We start from the raw sequence: 6,000 nt of genomic DNA, 5'->3' as shown, positions 1-6,000 counted from the left end.
TAGTTTTTTAACTTAATTTCTACTAATCCCATTTTATTTCAGTATATTTTTATCAATTTTAACTTTTTTAATTATTCACATTTTATTTTAACATAATTTACACTAATTATATTTTATTTTAAATTATTTTTTATGAACAAAGAAAAAATGATAATCATCTAAATTTTTTAATTTATCAAACTCATCACATAATTCATTAACTTTCATATATATTTTCTCCCATTTTCTTTGTTTCTTATCATATTTTTCTTAATCCAAACTTACTTTTACCTTTTTCTCCTTTCAAATTTATTTTTCTAAACTTATCTTTAGAAATAAACTATACTTAACTTGTAAGATCTCAGATTATACAGAAGCATATAACATAGTAAGTCCACATTTAAATAAAAGAGAATAGTTAGAGTAGACTGTAAATAAAGTAGTTAAGCTTACAGTCATCCCAGAATGAGGCATAATTTAAAACTTAAACGCAAGTATAGTGTTTCAAAAGGATAGGGATCACCGGAAAAATCCTTAACAACTAAATAGTAATTCAAAATATAAGAAATACTAAGAGAGTCCTAAGGAGACTAAGCCGCAGCATCGCCTTCCTCCAAAGCCTGCTCCAGAGGCACCTCATCCATCTCTGCTCACATCCAAGTGGATGATCATTGCAAAAGAAAGCATACCCAAACAAACACAAACACACAAGCAAGGGTGAGCCAGATATAAAAATCATGTTATAACAGTCATAGGCAACATGCAAGTAAAGGCGAATATACTATACTATACAAACATGATTGTTGCACTTAAACTTGTCTTGTCCGGACTTAGAATGATTGTCGAGCTATGGCGGGTTATGCACTTGTAGTGGCTTCTACTGCTTTGCAAAGCCATTGTCAATGGGTTTCACCCTACCACACTCATGAGGTTAATCCGTTATCATTCACCTTGGGCCATACTGGAAGCACCCAAGACTAGAGGCTACTCCTCACCACATGGTTCAGTCCTCCCTACTTGAGAATGAAGGACCATTTGAGCGTCAGGAAAACCCCCAAGACTGAGCTACCATGCAAATCATTCTAAACACACTGAAAGGGCACCACCATGTATCCCCCTTGAGGATCATGAAATTACGTCCAGTACTAATATTTTCCACTTTAACACCAACATGTTAACGCATACATAAACCCTTAAAGCAACTAGAACAATTAAGTAATATGGCATACTGGGATAAATAGGAATATAGGCCGAACAGAAAACAGCAACCCATAATGGGCAAGATCGAACACCCTGTGAATGGTGGAGACCGAACGGTATCTCACTTCCCAAAGGACAGGACCGAACGGTCCATAAATGGTAAGACTGAGGAGTGACCGAACACTATTCAGGACCGCTCACTAAGAGAGACCGAACGCTACCTGAGACTGAACGCTACTTAAGAGACCATCCACTAAGACCAAACGCTACCAAGACCACCCACTAAGACCGTACGCTACTTAAGAGACCAAACTCTCTTTAAGAGACCGAACGCTACCTGAGACCATCCACTAAGACCGAACGCTCAACAAGACAGAGCACTAAGGTCGAACTCCACTTAAGACCGAACGCTAAGACCGAACACTCAACAAGACAGATCACTAAGGTGAACTCCACTTAAGACCGAACGCTAAGACCGAAAGCTCAACAAGGCAGATCACTAAGACCGAACTCCACCTCAGGCCGAACGCTAAGACAGACGCTAAGACCGAACGCTCAACAAGATGGAGTACTAAGACCGAACGCTATTTCGACTAAATCGCTAAGATCGAACGCTCAACAAGGCAGATCACTAAGGCTGAACTCCACCTCAGACCGAACGCTAAGACAGACGCTAAGACCGAACGCTCAACAAGACGGAGTACTAAGACCGAACGTTATTTCGACTAAATCGCTAAGACCGAACGCTCAGCAAGACAGATCACTAAGGTCGAACTCCACCTCAGACCGAACGCTAAGACAGGCGCTAAGACCGAACGCTCAACAAGACGGAGTACTAAGACTGAACGCTATTTCGACTGAATCGCTAAGATCGAACGCTCAGCAAGACAGATCACTAAGGTCAAACTCCACCTCAAACCGAACGCTAAGACAGACGCTAAGACCGAACGCTCAACAAGACAGAGCACTAAGGCCGAACTCCACCTTAGACCGAACGCTAAGACATACGCTAAGACCGAACGCTCAACAAGACAGAGTACTAAGACCGAACGCTATTACGACCGAACGCTAAGACCGAACGGTTATTAGTTGCGAAACTGCATAATTCTGCAGAATTATGAACAACACCTAACCCAACTATTCCTAACCATTTTTATTAACTTCTAACACCCTTAATTATTGTTTTATACTTGACTAAACTCATCTAAATGGTTCTGAACATTCCTACTACCATTCTAAAGTGATTAAGATCTAGTTTTGTTTTTTGAACATCAATTTTCACAACTTAAGGACCCAATTTCGATTTTTACCACTTCTAACATGTTCTAGTCCATTTTTATGATCCTAACAGGTCACAAATGACTTGCCTAAGATGTCCCCACAGCCCAATTGTGCCTAGAACCCCTACTTCCCAAAACCACTACCTCACTTCCTCTCAAGTGACCCCAAAACACTACCAGTTTACTCAAAACAGTGCATACATCAAACATATCAATCTCAAATATCACCTCAGCCCAACCAAATCCACAGTCACAAATTTCCAGCATACAGTTCATACAGCAAATCTCAGAAACACAATTTCAACCCAAACAACATAATTGCACGGAGATCAGCACATTTGCACATTTAATAATAATAAACTTTAAGAAAACCTAGCTCCCCTTACCTTGAAATTTCTTTGCTCAGCTCTAAGACCCGCAACTCCAGTACCCCACACGCGAATAATCTAGACAACACCCTACAACCCGCAATGCGGTGATCAAGAACAGCTCTTAGAGCTAGAATGAACGGAGGAAAACGTAAAGGAGTGTACACTAGGCACATGCAACTTGCCCTAGGTCCCAAACAGCGGAGAACAGTGAAGAGCTACTTACCCGCTGAAGACTGAAAAATCTATTCAGATGGTTGCGAAGGTCTCTACGTCGCGATCACTTCAGCACCACCTAAACCAACATGCAACCACTAAACGTGAGGGAAAGGTAGAGAGAAGGCAAAGAGAAATGGAGGAACAAGCTTTTTAGAGACAGAATGGAAAGCTGAGATAATGAACTCAGATCTGAAAAGTCCCTCCTAAGATCATAGTGCCCTTAGTGTTATGGGTCTGGCTACTTCAACATAAGGTCCAACTGCCATATAATTTTAGGCCCTTACAACTGACAAAAGATAATGTTAAAAAAATGTAGTAAATACACTCTCATATTAAGTTTTTTCTTAAGACTATTTTGTTAAAAAGTTATCATCATAAGAACTAATTTAACATTTAATTATACTTTTATAACTAATTTGGCATTAAATAATAAATTTTGAGACCATTTTATACTTTTACATGTTTAAAATAAATAAAAATATAGTACTTTGTATTGATGTTTTTATAACACTTTTGTTAATTACAAAAACTCGTTTTATTGAAAGAATTATAATGTACAACTATAACACTTTTAAAATGCACCTAATATGTAACTTGTTAATTTCGTCCTTCTAAAAATTTAAGTTGGTGTAATTTAGGAAAAAATTATACATACGTAAGCACGTATATATATATATATATATATATTAAGTCAAACTCATGAGTAGCACAATCCTAAAAAGTAGGTAGCAAGTAGAAATAGCATGAAAGATGAATCTCAAGAAGAAAAAACCCATTTTACCCTCAACATTTCTTTGTGGAGAAAAAAACCATCTTCATGTTATACTCTTCGTCTCCTATAAATCCCAGTTTCGTTGAAACGTACATGAACTCAAACATCACATCATGACTTTCAATTTCACCAACCTTCAACTGATGATCACCTTTGCTCTTGTGCTACTCTACACCAACATTCAGATTTCATTTGCAAGTCGCTGCTTGTTACTGCATAAAAACAAGCTTCCAACAGATCTACCTTCGTTTCCACCACTATTCTCAAAGTCTATAATTGAAAATGTTCCCAACCCTTTATTACCAACAATACCGTCATTTCAACAACCAGTTGGTGTGCTTCTCAACCCTCCTGCATTTTCACTTCCAATGTTGCCACCTCTCCCCAAATTGCCTCCTTTGCCATCTCTTCCTCTTGTGCCTTTACCACCAATTATGCCTTGCTCTCATTTTTCACCATCAAGATCTTCTTCTTCTGCCTTGCTTCAACCAATCCCACAGGGAGAAAATGTTGCAAAGCCATGAAATCCAACTTCAGCTAATTGAACTCATTGGTGAAAGTAGATTAAAGAAACGGTTAATGGTAGCAAAAACCTTACTACAATTACTTTACCATTATTTTTTATGTGATTATTCTCTTATTAAATATGTCATCTTTGTCTATTTGCAGTGATCTGACATTTGTAAGATGACTACATCTTACATATAATTACGCGTTATTAAATGATTTGATTTTTATATTTTGTCAAAATGATTATTTTTGTTAATTTAACACGTAACATACGAAAATTACCATAACAAATTAAGGAAATATAAAAACAGTATATTAAAATAAATCATGAATTAGTTTAAAATGAAATAAAAATAACAGTATATGTGGTATGTAGAATTCAATATCTTAATAATCTCGTAATTCAGAACTACATTGGGAGATTAAAGGTTTATTTTAAAATAAAATAAATATAATTATGATTTTCAAGATATTTCAACCATTTACTAACCAAGCACAGAGGTTTTCTGTCTCTAACTCAGTCTTCATTACTCTCTTTACTAATGCTTCAGTTCTGTCTAACAGACAAAATAACTATACTCAAATCAGAACCCTTTAATAATTTTATTAAGATAAGATGCTTATTAACAAAAGTATTGCATAACTTTTTATTTTTCAAAAGTTTTAAAACAAAAATACTGAAAAGCAGTGTAATTTTAAAACATATAAGAAAAAAGTTTTTTTTAACCATGGTAGTTTATAATTGATCCATTATAATTAATCCATTTTACGAATATATCATCAAATTGTTAAAAAAATTGTTAAAATATCATAATTTATTTGAGAACTTATTATAGGGACCGTTCCCATCGTTATTCTTGGCAAATGAGTAGGGTTAAATATTAAGAACTTAAAAAAGAAAAAGAGATTAATTATAAACTTCATAAATAAATTAAAAGAAATATGATAAAGCCAACACAAACAGAAACATGTTTTTATTCAAAAGACATGAACACATAAAACTGAAACATGGTTTGTTCAACACACGTGCTCTATTCTGAAAATAACAGACATAAACCAAAACACAGACACCATGCACACAATCGCTTAAAAACATATGAAGGAAGTAGATTTCCGTGCATAATCAGGTAGGTGGAGAAGGTGCAGAAAAGTGAGCACGATGAGGGATTGGTACAGGAGGAAGTGGAAGTGAAGGTCCCGGCCATGGTAACCCTGGAACGTTTGGTGATGGAAGTGGAAGCGATGGAGGTGGGAATGGAAGAGGAGGAAGTGGAATTATGGGTGGAAAAAGCTGGTTTTTATCATATTTTTCTTCTTTCTTTTCCACTTTGTAGTTGCTTGTTCCATATGCTTCTACTATGTGATGATTTTCTCTATTTTCATCACTAGTATTACTCTTGAGATTCCTTGCACTACTTGGAACAACTTCACTGTTCATCACTGCAACCAAACAGAACAAAAGCACAAGATTAGAGGCCATTTTCAAAACTGGCTTTGGTGAGTTGTGTTGCTATAGAGAACATGTTATAGAGGCATATATATATATATATATATATATATATATATATATATATATATGTAAGAAAAAGTAAGTTAAATAATAAAATTGTTACTTTTAAAAGAGTTAAATGATTTTATTTCTCTAAATAGTGGATTTTAATTATTATAGCTT

This window comes from Vigna umbellata, chromosome 2 (genome assembly GCF_029865625.1).
Source record: "Vigna umbellata cultivar VRB3 chromosome 2, Vumbellata_1.0, whole genome shotgun sequence".
In the NCBI taxonomy this organism is placed as follows: domain Eukaryota; kingdom Viridiplantae; phylum Streptophyta; class Magnoliopsida; order Fabales; family Fabaceae; genus Vigna; species Vigna umbellata.
Note: the sequence above shows the minus strand (reverse complement) of the source record.